This window comes from Mastomys coucha, unplaced genomic scaffold, assembly GCF_008632895.1.
Source record: "Mastomys coucha isolate ucsf_1 unplaced genomic scaffold, UCSF_Mcou_1 pScaffold21, whole genome shotgun sequence".
Classification (NCBI taxonomy): domain Eukaryota; kingdom Metazoa; phylum Chordata; class Mammalia; order Rodentia; family Muridae; genus Mastomys; species Mastomys coucha.
In genome coordinates this window covers 146,800,433-146,827,678 of record NW_022196904.1, presented here as the reverse complement: position 1 = coordinate 146,827,678, position 27,246 = coordinate 146,800,433, and the positions used below count along the sequence as shown (strand labels likewise).

At 39.1% G+C, this 27,246-nt stretch overlaps 1 long non-coding RNA gene across 1 annotated transcript in view; it reads left to right on the top strand.

Annotated features, from left to right (window-relative positions):
* LOC116101107 overlaps window positions 1-4,312 on the top strand; it is a 56,880-nt gene extending 52,568 nt beyond the window's left edge. Inside the window, exon 2 of the long non-coding RNA XR_004122775.1 lies at window positions 4,157-4,312. This is a non-coding gene — a long non-coding RNA (uncharacterized LOC116101107). The remainder of the gene's footprint in view (window positions 1-4,156) is intronic.
* The last annotated feature ends 22,934 nt before the right edge of the window (window positions 4,313-27,246 follow it).

Sequence of the window (27,246 nt, the reverse complement as noted above, 5' to 3'; positions counted from 1 at the left end):
GTGAAGGAATTAGAGAAAAGACCAATGGAGCTTAGGGGTTTGTAGCCCCTTAGGATGAACAACATCATTATTTTTAAACTTATTGTCTCAGTGTTCCTCTCTGGAAATAAAAATTGACAACCATTCAGACTTTAACATCATAAAGAGTAGAGACAGCTGCCTCATGTTGAAAAACTGTTATGCAGAAAGGGCCTGCTTTGTGAAGTCCCAAGATAGAGTGTTTACTATGTCTATTAAAGAATCATGTAACTGTTAACTCCTTCAAATTAACACACATAGGACAACCTTCCCCACTGCCCTGTGGGGGCAGTTCATGGAGGAATCCAGCTTAGAGAAGCAACTGTAATTTTAGAGGCATCATCATCCTAGTCTTGACTAGAGCTTTGCACACATAGCCTGTCTCACCTCCACCAACAGTCCTTCATACATGTGAAGGCACAGGTTAAGTTCCACACAGGCTTCTCTTTGGCAGGCTTCTCAAACCAAGTTTCCTTATAGATATGGGCCTAACACTATTTGGTCATCCTGAGAGGCCAACACCCCTTTAAAATGCGTAATGAAAATATTCAACAGTGCACTCCATATGTCATCAAAATGTCTTATCAATAACCCTTCCTGTCATCTAAAAATTCAAGTGTGACACAGTTCTAGTATGTATTTTCGTGCATGGACATAAGTATTGAACTATATTTAATTTGTGACCAGCTAAACTTATTTTTGACATTTGTTGATTCAGTCAATAGATATTTCTTAAGCCAACACTATGTGTGAGCTATTAGATAGTCTTGGTTGTAAAGTGAAAGAAGGCTTGATTCCTACTGCCAGTTGGAGATCAGATAAGCTCCTAGAGAAGGCATATGAACTAATACTAGAAAGGAGACCCATGTAAAGTGGATTATGAAGAAGGATGGAGGTAGGAAAAAGGACATCTGAAAGGACCTGAACATAGTAAAGGGTGGTCTTAGAAGTGGGGACCAGTGGTAGCAAGGGGATAGGGGGAATGAGACAGAAGGAGAATCTACTAAAGCACACTTGGTTTGAAAATGTATAAAAACGACCAATTCCTTATTTAAAGGAGCTGACAGTTACAGGATTCTTTAGTTCTGTAACATGTATTCAGTATTATAGGAAATGACTTGGAATTTTATCTTATACCCCATTATTGGGTCATTAGTTCTTTTAAAAAAGCTTTTTAAAATTTTCTTTATTTTAGCAAATGTTAATTGTATAAAGTAATGAGTTTCCATTATGACATTTTTCAAATAAATGTGTAGAGAGCAACTGAGGAAGACACCCAGTGTCAGCCTTGGACTAATCCATGCTCAGACACACGGGTCTGTGCACACATGTGCAACAAACATGCATGTTGCTCTCAACCTCATGTATTGAGGTGGGGTTGAACACAGAGCTCACCACACTTCAGCTTGTCCGGCAAGCCAGCTCACTCCAGGGAACCTTTCCATCTCCCAGTGTTGGCATTGCTGAAGGGCTTCCATGTCCATCTGGCTGGATTTGTTTGTTTGCTGTTTGTTTATTTTTTATTTTATTTATATATATTTTTGGCACTGGAGATCTGAACTCCAGCCCTCATGCATGCACACCAAGTGCCTTGTCTACTAGCCATCTCCCCGGCCCACAGCCACACTCTCTATTACTCTCTCTTATCTTTTCTCATCTCCCATTTATCCCATTTACACCGCCCTTTACTTTCTAGTATTTCCCTCTTTATTTATTTATTTTTTTTTTTTAAAAAAAAACTTTTATTGCATTATGATGAGAAAAGTTACATGATTTCAATTTACCTGATTTGTTAACATTTGAAAACATATTTTAATTAAATAGAATTGAATCACACTCTTGTTTCCCTTTTGTTCCACCACTCCTCCCATAGACCCCCTTCAATACCTACAATATCTTTTTTGTCATATTCCTTAACATTTATAAAATATTATAACAATAAAAATAAATATTATAAAAGTTGTTTGATATAAGACAACAATCAATTTAACAGTCTTATGTAGATGCTCGTATACAGAAATAGTGAAAATACATTTTTCTCAATATAAATTTTAAATAACTCAAAACATATTAACTATATACTTAAAAATAATACATCACTACTAGTATTTTCTTAAATGAACATGAATATATGAAGTCTTTTTGTTTGTTTTGTATTTAGTAGAGTTGAAAATCTTGGCTCTTACTGTGGTACAAGCCCAAAATAAGAACAATTTTTAGACATTGGGTTTCATTGTAATAAGGCTGTATTTCAATGACCCTTACATCACCAAAGGATTTTACCTCCATCGTAGCTAAACTGAGGGTTGATAGTTCTGCTGTACCAAGAAATGAATTGTAGGCTCGATTTTTGGATACAGACTTCCTGCTATGGTCAAAGCCATTTGACTTGAGTGAGTGACTTCATTCTCAGCCCACAGAGAATAGGCTACATTCATTTAAGAAATGGTGTAGGTATTAAGATGGTCTATCCATAAAGTCATTCACCAACTGTTTCAATGAACAATGGTTCTGCTTGGAGGGTGGCACAGACATTAGGTGAGGGTAAGAATTTGGTTCATTAGCTGTGATAATTTGTGCCTGGGAGTGGAGCTTCCTCTGGGTGTTGTGGGACTGGCTGCAGAGCTTGCGCCCAAGGTCTGCTCTGGACTCCAGCTCAGACAGACCGGAAGGAACCCAAGTCACTCTCCCTCTTTAAATCATAGCACCTATCTTTCTGAATTTGGCTTAGTCTGCTTAACACAGGTTCTAGTCATCTTTCTCAAAAAAATGACATAAATGTTCTCAAAAATATTCTTGTTTTTAATGGCTGAATGTTTCTGAGGGACCACAGTGGTTATCTTATGACATGCCAGATGAAGGTATTGGACAAGGGAGTGATTGTATTTCTGCTTGATGGACAGAAATGTTTTTATGTCTGTGTAAATAAGTCATGTGTTCTTACCCCTTTGATACGAAATGTTATCAACTAGAAGGAAGGTGACTGCCAGGCTAAGCTGAGAATCTGGGTGGTTATTTTCTGTGTGAGCATATAGAGAAAATGCAACCTCACTGCTTTGAAAGCTTGCTGATGAGATTCTAGCTTCCCTAATGTGATACTTGTCAAGCATTCGTTACCACAAACACAAGAAATACAAGTTGTTTTCTCTGGGTGGTAAGGAAAAGAATCTGGAAAGTTGCTGTGAATCTGTCCTTGCAAGCAGTATGGGAACAGAGCTTGAGAGAATCTTGGAAGGAAGTACTGCAGACAACAGCGAATGGTGTGAGCAAGGCCTGGAATTAATGCAGAATGCCTGATTTGTGTGGAGCTTGGCATTTGAGCAGAGAAGTGAACAGGGTAGCTTTGAACACGTGAAAATGAGCAGACTGTCCAGAGTCCTGTTCTTGTATCAGTGAGGAAGAGTCCAGAATGACTTGATTGAGAAACATTGGGTTTCATGCTAGAATGTAATGGCTACAGTGGACCAGCTGGTCCTCTCTTTAATCTCAGTGTCAGATTTTTATAAATAAAAATAAATAAGATCACTGATGTTCTCCTTTATTAAACATTAAGATGCTATGGGCGGGGGATACCTGAGCAAAGGAAATCACAGTGTGAGGAATGTTGATTCTGGCTCCCAAAGGACTTCCCCTCACTACCCTTAGAGTAGGTTAAATTTAAGGCTCTGCTTTTGGGCTGTACCCCTTTTCAAGATTCTCTTTTTAAAGAGGCAGTTCTGCTGCTTTCCCCAACCTAGCCATTGTTAAGTGTCCCTCCTGTACTGCCAGTCCTCGACTCCCAGCTGTTTTCTCTTCCTTCAGTACAGACATTCTCACTTGCCCTGCTCAGGTTTAATGGCTAAGGGTACTGGTTTGTCCAAAATTGTCATCCTGCCAGTTTCTTTGGAATTTGAACCTTCATTAATGCTTTTTCTCTTACTGTGCTTTGCTTGCTTACTTGTTTATTGGAGGGAGGGGAAGGGGGGATGAGAGAGAGAGAGTGTGTTTAGTAGCCTTGGTTGGCCTTGAACTCACTGTCCTCATCATTCAGTCTTCTGAGTTCTGGGATTACAGTGTGAGACACTGTCCAGATTTCCCTAATGCTTTGATATTGAAAATCACACGATGTTTTTGTCTTTATTTAAATCATTCTTTGCAGATTTCAGGAAAGACATCATCGAAGGAAGAACTGTGATGGATGCCCTCCGTGAGACATGAGCACAAGGCTTGAAACAGCCTCATCTACCACAAAGCTACTGCCAGAGCCATCTAAAATGTTTCTCTGCTATAAAAATAAAATATATGAAGAACAAGCTTCTAAATATCTTTGTGATTATAAAAAGTAGGAAAGAAGGTCAATGTAACTTAAAAATTATCCATGAACCTTAAAGATATATGACTGAAAATAATATATAAGATAAACATTTTGCTTCCATGAAATTTCTCTGTTCTCTGGTATGGCCCATAGCCCTGACACCCATATCAATTTCCTTCTGTGCAAACTGCATAGCCTATTACTCTTTCTCACCATGACTGAGCTTTGATGAAATGTTCTCCCTGGCCCTTGGTTGTCTAGGAAGCCATTCAGCATTCCAGGAGACCAGAAGGGATGACCTGTCATGAAAAGCAGATTTCATTCCATTTCATCTCTGCTTTTCCTCACTGAAGTAACCAGCATCTGACATTGCTATGCTCTTGACAGGATTGCATCCTACCAAGTCTGTCTATTGAAGAGTTAGCCTTAGTATGACTGAAGGGGAGAGGTAATGACAGTTAAATTAAGCTGTAAGTGTGGGCCACTAATCCTATAAGACTGAAGTCCTTAGAAGAAGTGAGACAGACAGGAATGTGTGTACAGAGAGAAAAATAGATGTGGACCCTAATGAGAAGATGTCTAGATAGATGTCTACCCAGGGGCCAAGCAGAGCAGTCCCAGGAGAAACCAAAATTGTCAATGTCTATATCTTAGACTTTGAGACTCCAGATATGTAAGGAAACACATTTCCGTTGCTCAAGTCACCCAGTCAGTAATATGTTGTCATGGTAGCAGAGTAAAACAGGGCAGAGTAAAACAGGACGTCATACTACCTTTTAAAGACTACATTATGCACTAGCCTCCTCCATCCAGGAAACTATCTTACTTTAAATATAACCTTTTGAGGAGAAAAGTCACCATTTTTGGAGGCTACAGTATTTTTTATTTTTATTTATATGTATGCTAATGTCTGGAGGACTTGAGGAGACACTAAGAGGGCATCAGATTTTCTGAAACTGAAGTTGCAGGTGGTTTTGAACCATGTATCACGGATGCAGGGAACTGAACTCAGGTCCTTTGGAAGAGAAGCAAATGTTCTTAACTGTTAATTTATCTCTCCAGCTTCTGGGTTACATCATGTTATATATAAATATATATATATATTTATTTGTGGACTCCCTCCCCTGAGCCTGGACAGTTTCAAAAGCAAAAGAATGCCACAGGACTGTGGCTGCTCACCTGTGGAGCAAAACACTGACTGCCCGAGATCAAAGACTGCTGACAACCACCTCACCTCTGTCAGAATTGCCTTTGAAGTCCCTTCCTCCGATCTCATGTTTATGTTAAAAGTTTGATTGTTGTTGGTTTCGGTTTTTTTGCCTTACTATAAAAACACTCTGCACACACCTTGATAAAGCTTTCTTGGTGTGCGTCTCTTTGTCTCTCCTACCCTCTTATTTCCACTGGTCTTCAATAATCTCCAGTCTGAGACAACCCACGAATGTGTGGGCTCCGCTGGCCGGACCCCCACATTTATTTACATTTCAAATGATAACTATCTCCTCTCCCTCACAAAAACAAAAAAAACAAAAACCAAAAAAACCCTGCTCCCCCTGCTCCCCACTCACCAACTCACCTTCTCCCACATCCTGGCCCTGGCATTCTCCTACACTGGGGCATAGAGCCTTCAAAGGACCAAGGGCCTCTCCTCCCATTGATGACTGACTTGGTCATCCTCTGCTACATACACAGCTGGAGTCATTAGTCCCACCATGAGTCCCAACCTCTTTGGTTGGTGGTTTAGTCCCTGGGAGCTCTGGGGGTACGAGTTAGTTCATACTGTTGTTCCTCCTAAGGGGCTGCAAACTCTTCAGCTCCTTGGGTCCTTTCTCTAGCTCCTTCATTGGGGACCCTGTGCTCAATCTAATGGATGGCTGTGAGCTTCCACTTCTGTATTAATCAGGCACTCTCAGAGCCTCTCAGGAGACAGCTATATCAGGCTCCTGTCAGCCAGCACTTGCTGGCATCCACAATAGTTTCTGGGTTTGATGATGGAACATGGGAAGGATTCCCAGGTGGAGCAGTCTCTGGATTGTTCTTCCTTCAGTCTCTGCTCCACACTTTGTCTCTGCAACTCCTTCGATGGGTGTTTTGTTCCCCTTTCTAAGAAGGAACAAAGTGTCCATACTTTGGTCTTCCTTCTTCTTGAGTTTCTTGTGGTTTGTGGATTGTATTTTGGGTATTCTGAGCTTCTGGGGTAATATCCACTTATCAGAGAGTGCATACCATGTGTGTTCTTTTGTGATTGAGTTATCTCACTCAGGATGATATTCTCCAGATCCATCCATTTCCCTAAGAATTTCATAAATTCATTGTTTTTAATAGCTGAGTAGTATTCCATTGTATAGATGCACCACATTTTCTGTATCCATTCCTCTGTTGAGGGACATCTGGGTTGTTTCCAGTTTCTGGCTATTATAAATAAGGCTGCTATGAACATAGTGGAGCATGTGTCCTTATTACATGTTGGAGCATCTTCTGGATATATACCCAGAAGTGGTTTAGCTGGGTCCTCTGGTAGTACTATGTCCAATTTCCTGAGGAATCACCAAACTGATTTCCAAAGTGGTTGTACCAGCTTGCAATCCCACAAGAAATGAAGGAGTGTTCCTCTTACTCCACAACCTTGCCAGCATCAGCTGTCATCTGAGATTTCGATCTTAGCCATTCTGACTGTTGTGAGGTGGAATCTCAGTAAAAAAGGCCATCTTACTGAAAGCAATCTACAGATTCAATGCAATCCCCATCAAAATTCCAACTCAATTCTTTACAGGCTTGGAGAGAGCAATTTGTAAATTCACCTGGAATAACAAAAAATGTAAGATATCAAAAATTATTCTCAACAATAAAAAGAACTTCTGGTGGAATCACCTTCCCTGACCTTAAGCTGTACTACAGAGCAATTGTGATAAAGACTCATGCTATTGGTACAGTGACAGGCACGTAGATCAATGGAATAGACCTGAAGACTCAGAAATAAACCCACACACCTGTGGTCATTTGATCTTTGACAAAGGAGCTAAAACAGTTTGCTTATTGAACACCAAGTGTTAAATATTGTAAACTAGTAATTTGGAATTTTCTTTTTACTTTTTTCTTTTTTCTTTTCTTTTTTCCTTTCTTTTCTTTTTATTTATTTATTTTTTTTTTGAGACAGGGTTTCTCTGTATAACCCTGGCTGTCCTGGAACTCACTCTGTAGACCAGGCTGGCCTCAAACTCAGAAGTCTGTCTGCCTCTGCCTCCCAAGTGCTGGGATTAAAGGCATGAGCCACCACTGCTTGGCTAGTAATTTGGAATTTTAAAGTATATGAGTCCTTATTGTACAGGTGAATGGTACACACTATAGTCAAGATTCTTAACTGGCATCATCATGTCGAATTCAAATGAATGGGGTACATGGTCCTATGAGGGAGCTGCTTGCTGCTCACTGAATAGTCACGTGCTACTCATCTCTCAGTTCCTCATTGATAGGTAGGACCTTGGCTAAGTTTTATCTCTTAGCTAAGTGCAAGAGACCTGTTTATTTCTGGACTGAGTCATAAGGGAGTTTTCAGTTCCCTGTTCCTGTGCATAATGTTGGGATAGTGAAGCATCCCTTTGTCTACACCTCAAGTGACTGAGGAAGCTGGCTTTTCCCTTACAGCCCATGTGGACAGAGTCTGAATGAGAAATAGATATTTGTTCAGCCATTGAGGTTTAGTTTAGTAGAGATCACTTAGCTTCCTCTGAAGAACTCAGTTCTTATTTGGTATAAGAGAAAATAGAATTCACGAGGAGAGGACAATATGCTTCGATGAAATGATATTGAATTTTATAGCTTTTCTAAATAAGTTCTTGGCAAGAATCAAATAATTTTAGAGCAGGAACACAGTTGTTAAGAGGAATTATGATAAAGGAGATTGAACACTTAGCTGTGCCTCTTTAACAACCATTTCCGTCTCCCTAAAAAGAGGAAGGAGACGTTATAGTCTATTGTAGAGTAATTCACATGTGTGCTGTCAACTCAAGCATCTGGAGGGCCCTTGAGATGATCACTAAGTAGATTCGTTAAGTGCCTACTGTGTGCAGATCGATGAAGCAGGTATTATGGGAAGATGTAAAAACATCATGAGATATAATATCCCTAATCTCAAGGGTTTTTCAGGTCAGAAGGCAAAACTGCCTTAGTGTCAAAATAGAGCATATAACTGGGGATATGTTAAAAGATGTTAATTTTAAAAGTCAGATTTTTAAATGCATAGGGGGACAAAATAAGAAAAACAAAATGGTAAATATAAAGAAAGCCTGAAATAAGAACAACCATCACTGGGAACTTGCAAAAAGCTTTACATTTTAAGACTTGTCTTGTAGACACATCGACTATAAGATTACATAGGCAGGTGCTTAATGTGATCACAGTTTTTTGTTTTGTTTGGTTTTGGTTTTGGTTTTTCAAGACAGGGTTTCTCTGTATAGCCCTGGCTGATCTGGAACTCACTCTGTAGACCAGGCTGGCCTCGAACTCAGAAATCCACCTGCCTCTGCCTCCCAAGTTCTGGGATTAAAGGCATGTGCCACCACAGTTTTGCAGCACAATTTGTTGCCATATTTTCAAAATGTGTAAAAACTTTTTTTTTTGTATAGGGATATAAGCTAAGGTGCTGTGCACAATAAGTGAGCATTCTACAAATTAACTTTGTCTTCTACCCTAGATTCTTGTAGACAGAGTATTATAGTTTCTTCTCCGTGATGTTAGAAAACACACCAAAAAACATTGTTTTAATTGTCTCCCCGAAATGTGACTAGAAAATGAGAAAAAGTTAATCTAATACTTCTAAATGACTTCTTTGTATCTTCTTGATGGCTGAAAAGGAAGCATCCCCCAATTGCTTATGAGACTCATTTTACAAGATTTGCTTAAGATTCGGACTAGGCAATTAAAGGTATATTTTCTTTGTACTGTTGATGCATTATTTCATTGAACTTAAATAAGAACTTACTGTTGAAGATTCTGCTATTATGTTTTGGCGACTTTAAGTATATTACTTATCAAAAGGGTATTCTATACAACTTAAGGTTGAGCATATGAGAAACATGGAAGGCATGGGATCTCCAGGCTGGTCATTTATCCATGGAAGATTATTTCTCTATGAAAGAAAGTAAAACACAGGTGAGACTCCTTCTACATGGCAGCTGGGAAAGCATCCATGTTTGGTCAGTAGAAAAAACTGAGTCAAACAGATGAAAAAAACTGGTGAACTTAAAGCCAGGCTACTGTAAATCATGAAATTTGAAGTGTGAAAAGAAAAGAAAGCCCAGGGTTGTTTGAGAGCCTTATACACCAGCAAATAAAATAGCATGCTAATGATGTTAGCATCAGGGCCTCCTATGCCCGTGATGTCACATAGGTGGGCCTCACAGACCTGTTGCCAAGGCAACAACCGCCATATTCCCAGAATGCATTGGGCTCACCTCCCACCTTTACCCGCGGTCACTAGGTCAGAAGCCATATATACATATATATATACATATATATATATATATATATACATATATACATATATACATATATATATATACATATATGCATATATATATGTATATATATGGAATGCTCCCTCTTCCCCTCTTCTCTTTCTGCCACTCCTCCTCCTCCTTCAATTAAACCTCTTACATGTGGAACTGTTTGGGCCTAGTGTGTTGTGTGTCCTCATGAGAGCCTCCAATCTAGCATATCAAATAAAGCTGCAGAAATAAACGTGTACTGGGAGGTGGAGAAAGAATATATTTGAAGAAATAATGGCAGAAAAATTCCTAAGCTTGAGGGAGAAGTAAATAGAATTTCAGACTCAAGAATTTCAAATGGCATCAAGTAAGAAGACATTACAATCACATATCATCAACATAGCATCATCAGCAACTAAGAGTTAATGGTTAGAGAGATTTGTAAACAAGGGGAAATTTATTCACCACATTAAAGATATCTCCTAAAATTATCAGTAGATTGTTCAGCAGAAGCCTTGTGTGCAACTAAGGATTCACATGATATCTTCAACATCCTAAAATGGAAAAAAAAAAAAAAAAGGTCAAACAAGAATACTATACCCAGGAGCTCTGTTTAAAAAATGAAGTGTGATAAAGACTTTCTCAGGCAAACAAAAGCTGAGAGATATAACACAACTAGACTTGCTTTACAAGATATTCTAGAGGGTGTTTTTAAGTCAAGGAAAGACCATGTAAGTTGTTAAACTGAAAACATATGAAAGCATAAAATTCACCAGTAAAATTAAGCACATTGTCAAATCCAAAATGTTCCTGAATTGGCAATAAGTAATAAATGACATCTTCAGGATAAAAGTTAAAAGGTAGGGCTGGAGGGAACTCAGTTGGCAAAATACTTGCTTAGCAAGTATGATGACTGGAGCTCAAATCTCCAGAGCCCACAGAGAACAGCTGATTTGTAATTCTGGCCTTGGGAAGGCAAAGATAAGGAGATAAGCAGATGCTGAAGCCCAGGCAAGAGCAGGTCCTGCTATGGAGAAATACCTGTGTTATAATCCACTTATCCAAAATCAGTGAGCACATACATGTATCAAATGATGCCTAAGACTGTTGGTAGGAGCATTATTAGTGACTGTCCAAATGAAGATGATCCATCTACAGTAAGGTGCATTTATTTTTAGATATAACATTCATGCAGTGATGTATACATATGATTTACAGTGCTGTGACTTATAAGTTTTTTACTTTATAATAGCAGGAAAGCAATTCATAACCAGTAGGAAATGCTTTGAATTTTGGTTGTTCCTTGGCTAATGACAGGGTGTGATGTTAGCTCATGGTGCATGGCAGTGCTGGTCAATCGTAATCAGTAGTCAGCCTCACAATTAAGATTAAACAAGCAGTGTGGCAGCATCTGTGCTGTTAAATGGGGATAGTCAAAAGCCTAGGTAAATTAATGCATTTCAACTTTGGTCACTTTTAACTTATAGTGAGTTTATGGATAGACAACCCAAGCATAAGAGATTGAGGGTATTTGTATTACATGGAAATGAAAAAATGATGGCAAAGGTAAGAGTTCTGTGATCCACAGAAAATAATTTTGACAAAATAAGACATATTTTTTAAATGTATATACTATTCAGGTATATAAACAAAAAAAACAGGCAAAGCAATTTATGATAATTAAGACAGATTAGTTTTATGGAGAAGTGATATTTAACTCCTTGGGGAGGACTGACAGATGCACTCAGATGCATGCAGAGGTACTGTTACTGTCTTATGTATTGACCATGGTGGTGATTACATGAATGAGACTGTCTTGTTATATTTGTTGAACAGTATGCTTGTGATATGTGAATTTACAAATCCATAAGTTTCTACAGTTGAAAAGTACATAAAAAATGAAGGGTTATGGCAGGACACAGAAGCTGCAAAACAGCTTGGACAGCGGCCTTCCTGCCTTCATCTACAGCCAGGAGGTGCAGCTCTTCCACAGCCCTCTGTGCACCATTTCCATCAGCGGAGAGCAAGTCTACAGAGAGTGCTCTGACCCAGGGACTCAGGTGTGATCACCATTTTCTCTCCAATGACTTTCTAAGGTGGGACCAGCCAGGAGGCATAGGCTGCAGAAGTGGCAGAACATCTGGGACAAGGTCCTTCCTGCATCCATCTGCACCCAGGAGGGATGGCTGACCCACAGTCCTCTGTGCATAGATCTTAACAGGAGAGAGCTGATCTCTTGGAGTGCTGACACAGGCTTACAGACCCACAGGAAGAACAAGCTCCAGCCAGAGACAGCAAGAACATCTAACCCCAGGGATTACCAGATGGTGAAAGGCAAAGACAAGAATCTTACCAACAGAAACCAAGACTACTTGGCATCGTTAGAACCTAGTACTCCCACCACAGCAAGTCCTGGATACCCAAACACAACTGAAAAGCAAGATTCTGATTTAAAATCATATCTTATGATGCTGTTAGAGGAATTTAAGAAGGATATAAATAACTCCCTTTAAGAAATGCAGGAGAACACAGGTAAACAGGTATAACCCCTTAAAGAGGAAACACAAAAATCCCTTTAAGAATTACAGGAAAACACAACCAAAAAGGTGAAGGAATTGAACAAGACCATCCAGGATCTAAAATGGAAGTAGAATCAATTGAGAAATAACAAAGAGAGACAACTTTGGAGATAGAAAACCTTGGAAAGAAGTTAGGAGTTATAGATGCAAGCATCACCAACAGAATACAAGAGATAGAAGAGAGAATCTCAGGTGCAGAAGATACCACAGAAAACATTGACACAACAGTCAAAGAAAACACAAAATGCAATAAGATCCTAATCCAAAACATCCAGGAAATCCAGGACACAATGACAAGTCCAAACCTAAGGATAATAGGTATAGAAGGGAGTGAAGATTTCAAATTTACAGGGCCAGTAAATATCTTCAACAAAATTATAGAAGAAAACTTCCCTAACGTAAAGAAAGAGATGCCCATAAACATACAAGAAGCCTACTGAACTCCAAATAGTTTGGACCAGAAAAGAAATTCCTCCTGTCACATAATAATCTAAACACCAAATGCACAAAACAAAGAAAGAATATTAAAAGCAGTAAGGGAAAAAGGACAAGTAACACCAGACTTCTCACCAGAGACTATGAAAGTCAGAAAATACTGGGTTTATGTTGTATAGTCCCTAAGGGAACACAAATGCCAGCCCAAGCTACTATACCCAGCAAAACTCTCAATTATCATAGATGGAGAAACCAAGGTATTCTATGATAAAACCAAATTTACACAATATCTTTCCACAAATACAGCCCTTCAAAGGATAATAAATGGAAAACTCCAACACAAGGAGAGAAACTACATCCTAGAAAAAGCAAGAAAGTAGTCTTTCAACAAAACTAAAAGAAGATAGCCATATGAACAGAATGCCAGTTCTAACAACAAAATAAACAGGAAGTGACAATTACTTTTCCCTAATATCTATTAACATCAATGGACTCAATTCCCCAATAAAAAGACGTAGACTAACAGACTGGTTATGTAAACAGGAACCAACATTTTGTTGCATACAGGAAACCCACCTCAGTGACAAAGACAGACACTACCTCAGAGTAAAAGGCTGGAAAACATTTTCCAAGCCAATGGTCTCAAGAAAAAAGCTGGAGTAGCCATTCCAATATCAAATAAAATCGACTTTCAACCTAAAGTGATCAAAAAAGATAAGGAAGGACAGACACTTCATACTCATTAAAGGTAAAATCTACCAAGATGAAATGTCAATTTTGAACCTCTATGCTCCAAATGCAAGGACATCCACATTCATAAAAGAAACTTTACTAAAGCTCAAAGGACACATTGCACCGCACACAATAATAGTGGGAGACTTAAACACCCCACTCTCTGCAGTGGACAGATCATGGAAAGAGGAACTAAACAGAGACACAGTGAAACTAACAGAAGTTATGAAACAAATGGATTTAACAGATATCTATAGAAATTTTATCTTAAAAAAAAAAGGATATACATTCTTCTCAGTACCTCACAGTACCTTCTCCAAAACTGACCGTATAATCATTCACAAAACAGGCCTCTACAGATACACGAAGATTGAAATAATTCCATGCATCCTATCACCTATCAGATCACCATAGAATAAGGCTGGTCTTCATTAACAACATAAACAATAGTAGCCCACACACACGTGGAAGTCCGAACAAAACTCTAGACAATGATAAATTGGTCAAAGAAGAAATAAAGAAATTAAAGACTTTTTAGAGTTTAATGAAAATGAAGCCACAATACACCCAATCTTATGAGACACAATGAAAGCAGTCCTAAGAGGAAAACTTAAAGCTCTGAGTGCCTCCAAAAAGAAACTGGAGAGAGTATACTCTAGCAGTTTGACAGCACATCTGAAAGCTCTAGAACAAAAAGAAGCAAATACACTCAAGAGGAGTAGATGGCAGGAAATAATCAAACTCAGGGCTGAAATCAACCAAGTGGAAACAAAAAGAACTATACAAAGAATCAACCAAACCAGGAGCTGGTTCTTTGAGAAAATCAACAAAATAGATAAACTTAGCCGACTAACTAGAGGGCACAGAGACAGTATCCAAATTAACAAAATCAAAAATGAGAAGGGAAGCATAACAACAGAAACTGAAGAAATCCAAAGTATCATGAGATCCTACTACAAAAGCCTATACTCAATAAAACTGGAAAACCTGGATGAAATGGGCAATTTTCTAGACTGATACCAGGTAACAAAGTTAAATCAAGATCAGATAAATGATCTAAACAGCTCAATATCCCCTAAGAAAATACAAACAGTCATTAATAGTCTCCCAACCAAAAAAAAAAGCCCAGGACCAGATGGGTTTAGTGTAGAGTTTTATCAAACCTTCAAAGAAGACCTAATGCCAATACTCCTCAAACTATTCCACAAAATAGAAACAGAAGGTACTCTATCCAATTCGTTCTATGAAGTCACAATTACTTTTATACCTAAACCACACAAAGACCTAACAAAGAAAGAAAACTTCAGACCAATTTCCCTTATAAATATGGATGAAAAATACTCAATAAAATTCTTGCAAACTGAATTGAAGAACACATCAAAACAATGATGCATCATGATCAAGTAGGTTTCATTCCAGGGGTGCAGGGATGGTTCAATATATGGAAATCCATCAATGTAATCCAGTATATAAACAAACTGAAAGAAAAAAAACATATGATCATCTCACTAGATGCTGAGAAAGCGTTTGACAAAAATCCAACACCCCTTCATGATAAAAGTCTTGGAAAGATCAAGAATTCAAGGCCCATACCTAAACATAGTAAAAGCAAAATACAGAAAACCAATAGCCCACATCAAACTAAATGGAGAGAAACTTGAAGCAATCCCACTAAAATCAGGGACTAGACAAGGCTGTCCACTCTCTCCCTACCTATTCAATACTGTAATTGAAATCTTAGCCAGAGCAACTAGACAAGTAAAGGAGATCAAAGGGATGCAAATTGGAAAGTAAGAAGTAAAATTGTCACTATTTGCAGATGATATGATAGTATACTTAAATGACCACAAAAACTCCACCAAAGAACTCTTAAACCTGGTTAAAAAAAAAAGCAATATAGCTGGATATAAAATTAACTCAAGCAAATCAGTGGCCTTCCTCTACACAAAGGATAAACAGGCTGAGAAAGAAATTAGGGAAACAATACCCTTCACAATAGTCACAAATAATATAAAATACCTTGGTATGACTCTAACTAAACAAGTGTATGACAAGAAATTCAAGTCTCTGAAGAAAGAAATCGAAGAAGATCTCAGAAGATGGAAAGATCTCCCATGCTCATGGATTGGCAGGATTAAAATAGTAAAAATGGCCATCTTACCGAAAGAATCTACATATTCCATGCAATCCCCATCAAAATTCCAACTCAATTCTTCACAGAGTTGGATAGAGCAATTTTGAAATTCATCTGGAGTAACAAAAAACCTAGAATAGTGAAAAACTATTTTCAACAATAAAAGAACTTCTGGTAGAATCATCATCATCCCTGACCTTAAGCTGTACTGCAGAGCAATTGTAATAAAAACTGCCTGGTATTGGTACAGTGACAGGTAGGTAGATCAATGGAATAGAACTGAAGACCCAGAAATGAACTCACACACATCTGGTCACTTGATCTTTATTAAAGGAGCTAAAACCATCCAGTGGAAAAAAGACAGCATTTTCAACAAGTGATGCTGGCTCAACTGGCAGTTAGCATGTAGAAGAATGCAAATCAATCCATCCCTATCTCCTTGTAGAAAGTTCAAGTCCAAGTGTATCAAGGACCTCCACATAAAACCAGATACACTGAAACTAATAGAAAAGAAAGTGGGAAGAGCCTTGAGCACATGGGCACAGGGGAAATTTTCCTGAACAGAACACCAATAGCTTATGCTCTAAGATCAAGAATTGACAAATGAGACTTCATAAAATTGAAATGCTTCTATAAGGCAAAGGACACCATCAATAGGACAAAATGGATACCAACAGATTGTGAAAAGATCTTTACCAATACTGCATCTGATAGAGGGCTAATATCCAATATATACAAAGAACTCAAGAAGTTAGACTCCAGAGAACCAAATAACCCTTTTAAAAATGGGGTACAGAGCTAAACAAAGAATTTTCAACTGACAAATACCAAATGGCTAAGAAGTACCTAAAGAAATGTTCAACATCCTTAGTCATCAGGGAGATGGAAATCAAAACAACCCTGAGATTCCACCTCACGCCAGTCAGAATGATTAGGACCACACTCAGGTGACAGGTGATGCTGGTGAGGTTGTGGAGAAAGATGAACTCTCCTTCACTTGGTGGTGGGATTGCAAGCTGGTACAACCACTCTGGAAATCAGTTTGGTGGTTCCTCAGGAAACTTGACATAGTACTACCTGAGGACCCAGCTATACCACTCCTGGGCATATTCCCAGAAAATGCTCCAACATGTAATAAGGACACATGCTCCACTATGTTCATAGCAGCCTTATTTATAGTAGCCAGTTCTGGAAACAACACAGATGTCCCTCAACAGAGGAATGGATACAGAAAATGTGGTACATTTACACAATGGAGTACTACTCAGCTATTAAAAACAATGAATTTATGAAATTCTTAGGGAAATGGATGGATCTGGAGAATATCATCTTGAGTGATGTAACCCAATCACAAAAGAACACACATATCTCTGATAAGTGGATATTATCCCAGAAGCTCGTAATACCTAAGATACAATCCACAAACCACATGAAACTCAAAAAGAAGGAAGACCAAAGTGTGGATATTTTGATCCTTCTTAGAAGGGGGAATGAAATATCCATCGAAGGAGTTGCAGAGACAGTATGGAGGAGAAACTGAAGGAAGGACAATCCAGAGGCTGTCCTACCTGGGAATCCTTCCCATATACAATCACCAAACCCAGACTTTATAGTGGATGCAAGTTCTGGCTGACAGGAGCCTGATATAGCTGTCTCCTGAGAGGCTCTGCCAGTGTCTGACTCATACAGAGGTAGAAGCTCACAGTCATCCATTGGACTGAGCACAGGGTTCACAATGAAGGAGCTAGAGAAAGGACCCATGGAGCTGAAGGGTTTGCATCCCCTTAGGAGGAACAACAATATGAACTAACTAGTACCCTCAGAGCTCCCAGGGACTAAACCACCAACCAAAGAGTACACATGGTGGGACTCATGGCTCCAGCAGCATATGTAGCAAAGGATGGCCTAGTAGGTCATTAATGGGAGGAGAGGCCCTTGGTCCTGTGAAGGCTACTATGCCCCAGTGTAGGGGAATGCCAGGGCTAAGAAGTGAGAGAGGGTGGGTTGGTGAGCAGGGGGAGAGGGGAGGGAATTGCTTTTTTTTTTTTTTTTGGAGGGGAAACCAGGAAAGGGGATATCATTTGAAATGTAAATAAAGAAAATGTCTAGTAATAAAAAAGAAAAAAAAGGATTATAAAAAGCATTTTAGAGGTCAGGTGTTGGTAGCATACATACCGTTAATCCCAACACTTGGAAGGCAGAGACAGAAGAATATGTGAGTTTGAGGTCAGCCTGTTCTATAGAGCTAACAGAGCTACTTCTAGGAGAGCCAGGGCTACACAAAGATACCCTGTCTCAAGACAACAAAACAAAGTTATTTCAGGGCTGAGCAGATGGATCAGTAGTAAAGAGTACTTGCTCTTTGAGGGTGAGGACTTGAGTTCAATTCTACAGCATATATATTAACACACACACACACACACACAGATGCACACACACAAACTCATGCATACACGCACAGATGGGAGGGTGGAGAGACAGACAGATAGAGAGAATGTATTGTGAATCTGTTTATTTTTAAGTACAACATGTGTAAACTCACAGGAACATGACAAGTTAAAGGAGCAGAAAAACACCAACATGGTGACAGCCATTTGGAGGACTTTGTCATTTAAATTTTCAGAAAATTTCTCTGTCTTTGTACTACAACTTCTCTATCACAAACGACAATATATATTTCAAGTGTTGATTTCCTCTATTTCATAGTAAATAATAAAACATTGAAGATAATTTTTAAAGTAAGCCTCCATAATCTGATTCAACTAATATCATTACTAAAATTTTTATATTGATCTCCTCATTTTCCCCAACTGCATATATGAGGACAAAATATGATATAATCATAACTCTAAGTTTATATGTAATATATTAATAAAATTGAGTGTGTGTGTGTGTGTGTGTGCGTGTGTGTGCAGAAAGAATGAATCCTATCATTTATAATGAAATGGATGAGGCTGGAGGATACCATGTTAAGTGAAATGAACCATAAGTACCAAAAAGTACTGCTTATTGTTCCTTATATGTGTAAACTTAAAAAGCCTACAAGTTATAAGGGACTAGAGTTGGTGAAAGAAGTGAGAATGAATATGATCAATGTACACTGTATGATATTTTGAAATATAGTGCATCCTACTTTGTACAATCGATATATATAAATAAAACAAAGGCAGAGATGTTTGAGAGTAGAGGGGGAAGGTAATATATTTATGCAATTTGACTAGAAGAAACTTCTTCAGCTATGTGTATCTCCTTACTGTGTGTATGATCAGTGCATGGTGAAATAATTCACCAGGAAGCCATAACATACATTACATAGTCCATGTAAATACTTCAAAATCAAACCTCAGTATAAACATGGACAGAATCTCATAAAAGTTCTGTCTCAGTAGTTGATAGATTAAGGCCACAGAAATTAATAAAAAGGGATAGAGCAAGGTAATTACAAGATCCGTTACATAGATATACATAGAATTTCCTTCTCAGAGCTCTAACAAAGCTAAGTATTAACCAGAAGGTGCTCAGTGGGTAGAATGAGTGCCCAAAGTTTGACCCTCCAGCAGAATATCAACAGTAGATAGAGGCATAAAAATTTAATCCTAGTACTCAGGTTGTTGGAGGGAGAAGGACAGACATTAGATTTTAGAAGAAAAAAAATGCTGAGATATAAAACAGAAAAAAAAATCACCAGCTTCTTATTTCTCAGAGCTTCAACTCAGAGGAGAAGCTAATGGATAATGTTTTTTAAAAAAATCTAAAAACAAAAACAAAAACAAAAACAAACAAACAAACAAAAAAACCCATTTTCCCCTCAGTCATTGGTACTTACATATTGCTTCTTGTATCTGCTGGAGGAATTATGTTCCAAAGCATGAGTAAATCAAGAGATGAGGGCATAGGATACAGTCTGTCACCTGCAACCACACAGTACAGAGGGAAAGGGAGTGTGGTATGATTGTAAAGATAAATTCTACTGTTAGGTGTGCACTGAGCAGGTCATGTAAATCTAGACCGGAACATGGCAAGGGTAAGAGAGATTTTGGGAAGGTCAACTCTATTGAGTACCTGAACATCTTCAAATCCGTTTTTAGATGCTGAAGAGTTAGGTTTTGAGTACATATACTTCAATCTTATATAAAAGGTAGCAAATAAGAAGGCAACAGCACACACTGAAGAATACACAGCCAACCAAGGAAACCACGGTTCACTGTGTGGTTCAGATGGATAGTGTTTCTATAGCTGTAGTATAAAGGCAGGGCATTTAAGTAAGATGCGTGCATGACTTTTAGGATGTTGTAGAGGGCAGGATGTTTAGGATGTTTAGGAGTGGAATGGCACAGTGAAGGGGCCCAGGAGAAGTGGGGTGTGAGCTTGAGACTGAAATAAGGAGGAGTAGCAAAGCAAGTTTGTTATTCAGAAATGCAGAAACAAGCCCTGAAAAAGGAGCTGAAATTGAAATGTATTGTCTTAGTGGAGGAGCAAATGGTGCAGAGAAGCCTGCTGTGTTTCACCACAAACAGAGCAATTGGACTCTTTAAGATGTGCTCATCTGTAATTTCAATAGGAACAGATTTGGTCTGGAAACAAAAGCCAGTGTAATTTGCCTTATCAACAACTTCAAAGAGAAAGAAAGAATAGACTGAACTAATGAATGCGAGGCATTTAATTCAGTTCAATATTTACCCATGATAACATCGCTTAGAAAGCTCTCCTAACTGGGTAAGTGATAATTTACAAAGCAATAATTAATATATTCAATAGGGACATGACAAAATAATTTATTTTCAAAGTCAATAAAAATTAAGACCCCCCTCCTAGTCGATAGCTACCAGGATAAGATAAAGTTTGGGGACAAGAAAGGAAGAAAGACCCATTATTTACAGATAATACTATCACCAATATGGAAGTATCAGTAGGAATCTAACACTGCTTTCAGCTAGTTGGGGAATCCAGCAAGACTGATGAATGGAATGTCCACCTATAGACACATATTTCCTTATAAGAGGAATAACCATAAGATGTAGCTTAAAATCTTAGAAAAGCACACCCCTTTGAGATACCTAGTAATAAATATGCAAAGAAGCTAAAGACACTATACTAATGGATAAGCTTCATAGCCTCATTGAGGAACACACAAGAAGACAAAAGTGAATGGGTACAAGGGTCTTGGTAAGGTTTCTATTGCTGCAATGAATACCATGGTCAAAAACAACTTAGGGAAGGAGGCATCTATTTTATCTTGGAGCTTGTAATCTATCATCCAAGTCAATGTGGGAAGCTGAGTCAGGAGTTGATGCAAAGGCCATGGAGGGGTACTGCTTTGGAAGTTAATATATGAGTTTAGTATTGGGCTATTTCATTGGTCATGTGTCTGTGTTTGCTGGATTTTCTCTCTAAAGATCTGCAGTATACTTTTGATAATTTGTAATGTGGTTTCTCTAGCTTTGTCCTTTTTGGTTAGGATTCCTTTGATGCTGCATCTTGAGGCGCCATGAAAAATTTAAGAGTATTTAATCTACTACTATGAAATTTGCAACTAGAATACGTCTAATCAAGTAATTAAATGACCACTCTAATGAAAACTTTAATATAGTCGAGAGAGAAATTGAAGACACTAGAAGATGGAAAGACCTCCCAAACTCATGGATTGGAAGAATCAATACTATGAATATGTTTATATTGCAGACTTAATTTATAAAAGCAATCTATAGATTTAATGCGATCCTCCTCAAAATAGTTATGGGCTCAGGCCTAATCAGGCCATAACCATCTTCCTGAGCCTCTTTCTGTTTTACTCTCAAAGCTACTGTATCTTGGGTATTCGGTACTTTTATTTTTTGGCTAATATCCACATATTAGTGAGTTTATACCATGCATGTCCTTTTGGGTCTGAGTTACCTCACTCAGGGTGATATTTTCTAGTTCCATCTGTTTGCCTGCAAAACTCAGGAAGTCCTCATTCTTAATAGCTGAGTAGTATTCCATTGTGTAAATAAACCACATTTTCTGTATCCATTCTTCTGTCATGGGACATTTAGTTGTTGAGGTGCCAGACAATAGGGAACTTATAGAGCCCACCTCCAGCAGGAAGACAGGATGTCAAGTGAGGGATGGCATTGCCATCCCACAGTCACAACTCTGACCCATAATTGTTCCTGTCTGAAAGAACTGCAGGTATGGAAATGGAGAGGAGCCTGAGGAAAAGAAGGTCCAGTGGACAGGCCCAAAATGGGATCCAGCTTAAGGGGAGGTCCCAACACCTGACACTATTACTGAGGCTATGGAGTGCTAACAAAAAGGGACCTAGTATGACCTCTGGAAGACCCAACAAACAGCTGAAAGAGTCAGATGTGGATGTTTGCACCCAACCCATGGACAGAAGCAGCTGACCCCTGTGGCTGAATTAGGGGAGGCTGAAAGAAGCTGAGGAGAGGGACAATCCTGTAGGAGGACCAGCAGTCTCAATTAATCTGGACCCCAGAGATCTCTCAAACACTGGACCACCAAACAGGCAGCATACACCAGCTGATATGAGGCCCCCAATACATATACAGTAGAGGACTGCAGGGTCTGTGTTCATTCGGAGATGATGCACCTAACCCTAGAGAGACTGGAGGTCCCCGGGAGTTCAGAGGTCAGGTGAGGTGGGGGATGGGGACATCTATGTGGAGACAGAGGGATGGGGAGGAAGTATGGGATGTGGAAAGGTCGGAGGATGGATGGGGAGCAGAATAAAATATGGAGTGTAAAAAAATTAATGAATTTAAAAAAAGCTGCTCTAAAGAAAGTGGCAACCCCCTCTACAGAGAACCCTTAGGTGCATTTGTAATTTTGTAACAAACTTCCCAGGAGAATTACAGATGGCTTATAAAGAATAAATGTAAACAATAACAATATAAAAGAAATGACAAATGTAACCCAGCTCAGTGTGTGTGTGTGTGTGTGTGTGTGTGTGTGTGTGTGTGTGTGTGTGTGTGTGAAATGTGGTAAGGTAAATGCCCTAAGTGAACGCCTCAATTTTGATTGGTTAAAATGTTACCATGGAAATCAAGCCTGGAGTTTGTGAATGGAAGTGATAGGGCCTAATGCTAGATAAAGTAATGCTGAATGCCTGAGCTGAAAGAGACTTAAGAACCTCTGTCTGGCAACTGCTACTGACCCAGATCCCGGGGCCCAATGGAGATACTTTGGGTGGAGACCAGCTCATCCTAGGAGCCAGCCCACCAATTCCAGACACCCCAACTCTGGACCAAGGCTCCAGCCGAGAGACCTTGCCTGTGCAGCCATCAGAGCCAGGCTGGAGGTGAAAGAAGTGAGTGTGTGAATGAATGCGATCCCATTTCATTTTCTATTTGTTTTATGAGTAAATACTAGTATAACCTGATCCTCCTCCGAGTCACTGGCACTCTCTTTCTCTCCTTCTCAGCTCCATCCCTAAACCTGACTTGCCTTGGCCTAATTCTCAATTCCTCAAGGGAGTTTACCAGCACATCACCCACCCATATAATGAGTATACCTTAATGTGTCTTTTTTTCCTATTCCCTATACCTAGTCAGGGTCATATCCTTCCCTAGAATGCAGATTCCTCCCCTTCCAACAAGGAAAGCAGAGACAGCCTGACTATTAGCAATGCTGTGAACTCTTAGCCTTGTGGTCTGAAAACTTCTTCTCCCATGATATCTACTCTGGCCTCATGGGCCTGAACTCTATTTAGAGTATTAAGGCTGAACTCTCTTCAGAGCTCCCCAGCATGCTGTTTTTCAATGACATGAACATCTCTCCTGATAAATCTCTTATGGAGTCATCCTACTGTCTCCCTTGAAGCCCAGACCCAAGACTTTCAAAAAGGGTTTATTTGAGCTCATTGTGTGACTCTCTATGTGACCCCTCAAAGCCCAGACCTAAGACCAACACCATTATTCTCATAATTAGAAAAAAAAATCTTAAAATTTATTTTGAGCACAAATGCTATCAGATAGTCAATGAGCTTGAGCAAAAGTGTAATAATGCCAGAGGCATCATGTACCTATATAGTTCATTCAATTATACAATGAAGCTGAAGTAATAAAAACACCATGGTACTGGAACAAAAACAGACATGACGACTAGTAGAAGAGAATAGTTGACCTAGACATAAACTCACATAGTTACAAACACTAGATTTAGCAAACATGCCAAAAGATAGCCTCTTTAACAAATGGTTCTAGGAAATCTGGATGGTCACACACAGAAGAATGATACCAGACCATTATCTCTGACCTGCACCAAAAAATCCAAATACATCTCATACTGTAACTAAAGATTGGAAATTGATAAAATAAAAATAAAGAAAACACTTGAAGACAGGGACACCCTGAACAGAACTCCCATCACTCAGTAAAGAAGGGTAATTATCAACAAGTGGGGCTTCATGAAACGAAGCTTCTGAACAATAAAGGGAAGAGTTAATTGGGTGAAGAGAAGTACATAGAATGGAAGAGAATATTTGCCAGCTACACATTTGACAGAGGATTAATATCTAGAGTATACAAAGAACTCAGAAGAGTAGAAAATGACCAGCACAACCAGTAAATGAAGAAATAGAGAATTTTAAAAATAAGAAAGACAAATGACCCAAAATGTTTTAAACTATTTGAGTTGCTAATTCTGCTTCCAGAAGTCATAGATTCTCAAGCCCAAACCCCAGATTTGGCTCTCTCGGTGTCCAGGGAGGCTTTTAGGGCTATTACTACTGCTGTTGATTATCACTAGAACTAGACCTTGTTGTAGTTTGAAACAAAATGTCTCCTATATGCTTCTGTAGTGTTGGACACTTGGTCCCCACCAGGTAAGGCTGTTTAGGAAAGCTGTGGAACCTTTATTCAGAATGTGCAACCTCACTAGAAGGGGTTTTCTGAGAGTGGGGCTCGGGTCTTTGTAGGCCAGTCCCATTTCTGGTTACTCTCTGCTTCCTGAGTGGAGACACATTGTGATTGCCAAGCCTCATCTTTACATCATACATTTCCTGCTTGCAGCCACATCTTTCTTGCCAGGATGAACATTCTTCTGGAACAATGAGCTAAAAGAAACCCCTTTTACCCCTTTTTGCTTTTGTTGGGATATTTCATCACAGCAACAAGAAAAATGGTGGTAACACACCCTATTGTTAAACAATCCACATGTTACAAATACAGGATACTGAGAAACTAAGCTGGAACCAAACTTGCTCCTTGCTGTTAACATTCCCAGTGCTGGAAGGTGCTATGTAGGCTGCTAGGAGACAAAGCTCATCAGTAACTATGCCCAGCTGTGAACCCATGCCTAACAAGATATATGCACAGGTGTACTAGCAATGTGACTGTTCCAGGGATAATCTGTTATGTCCTGATTGGATCTGAGGTCCACTCTGTTGGAGAAAGTACAAGCTTGGTATTGTAGATCTATTCAAAAGCTTGTGGCTGGAGAGATTATCGGTCTCATGGGGGAAATCTGCTATTGCTGTTCTGGAAAAATGGACATGATGTAGTTACGCTGGCTTCTAGGTATTTGTTTCTGCCCACAGGCTAGTACAGCTCACAGCCTTGGTTAGCAAAGCCTGTTTTAGCAGTGATTAACAGTCAAAGTGGGGTTCATAACTGTTCAGATTGCTAAGAATTAGTAACTGTTGAGTGCTCAGCCCTCAATGGGGCATGTATGTTACTCTCTCTGAGTCTCAAAAACCATCACTGAAATGGGAGTAGAATACTACAAGAGCTAGAGGATACAGAAGAATGCCATGAAGCCTTGACTTATTTCTAGCTCTATCTTCTGGAGATGACATGGCCATTGCAATCGCGATCACACAGCTGCTGTGACCATTTTCTCAGAGTCTGCCACCAACTACCACCTCCACCATCACTATCACCACCAACATCAGCAGCAGGAACATCACCACCATCTGCACATCTACCACCATTACCACCCCCAGCTCCCTACTGTTACCATCACTACTACCACCACTACCAACAACAACAGTAACCACAACGTGAGATGGGGATAAGAAGGGAAAGAAGGCTGTTAGTTGGTGAGACTGGTGGGAAGCAGAAGCAAAGGATGAAAGAGAGTAGAAAGGGGGCTAATATGACCCCTATGCATTAGAGACAAAGAGTTAAAACACTACTACAAGTTTTAAAAGTTGAGAAAAACATGTTCAAAAGCATTATTAGGTAAATGAAAATTAACTATCATTCCCAGCAGAATAGCCATGATTTAAAAGAAAAAAAAAAAGCAAATGACAAAAAAAAAAAAAATGCAGGCACGAGTGTGGGGAAAGAGGAACCCTACTCACTGTTGATGGAGGACAAACTGGTACAGCCATGGAAATCAATGTTTTTTTTTTTTTGTTTTTGTTTTTCTTGTATGCTGGGTTTTGTTTTTTCTTTATTGGATATTTTCTTTACTTACATTTCAAATATTATCCCTTTTCCAGGTTTTCCCTCTGGATCTCCCTATCCCATCCCTCCTCCCTCTGCCTCTTTGAGACAATGTAGACATTTTTAAAGGGGTTAACATCTAGCTACTATACATCCAGCTCTACCATTTCTGGCATATGCTCAATGAACCATTCTACCTCAGAGATCCTTGCTCATCCATGTTTCATGCAACATTATTCACAATAGCAAGGGAATGGAATCAGTCCAGGTGGCCATCAATAGATGATCAAGATGTAGAAATATGCACAGTGGAATTTTATTTAACTATAAAAATTATAAAATCTGCAGGAAAATGAATTAAATGGTAAAAAAAATATTAAGTGAAGTTACTCAGGCTTAGAAAGATAAGCACTGCTTCATGGTACCTCTTATATGCAGATCTCACCTTCTAATTGTTACATATGTACATGTATGTAGGAGTGAGGGAGAAAAATGGGGTTCTCAAGACAGGGAAAAGTTGGGGCTTTAAGAACAAGGTAGAGAAGGGTAATAAAACACCTGTGATCTGAAAGTCAAAGAGAGAATCCTGAGGTGGAAGGATATATGAGAGGATGAGGGGAAGGGAGAACTGGGAGAGGAGGAAGTAGAACAGTGGGTTAACCCAAACCAAGTGTCTAGGAAAATGCTGGAAGGAAAATTGCTATTTTTGCATACAAAAATTAACTTTAAAAGGCCACTGGAAGTTTTACGGAGATTGCAACACAAGTCTGTAGGCCATGTCAGTGCAAAAAGACTATTCTCACATTAAAGAGGATAGAGGGTTTATTCTGGAACTGAGTAAACAGGAACCCAGAGTTAGATTACCCAAAGGTCTGTGTTTCAACATGACAACAGTTTCAGGAAGTCTTTACAGAGCAGAACAAAGAAAGTCATATGTCAAGACCCTTCAAATCTATTGGTGGAAACATCAGAGAGATGGCTTACAGCAACAGGGAACATCTCTGTCACAGTTATGGCTGATGACAAAGCATGCCTACTGTAAATGCACCCTAACAAAAGGCCACAGCCTGGACTAAGTTCTGAAATCTTCAGCCTGTTGTGTTTGTGGTGAACTTGCAGTGGTGCTCATGGTGGTGACAGCTGTCCTGACATACATAGAATCTTCCTCAGCTGAAACCCT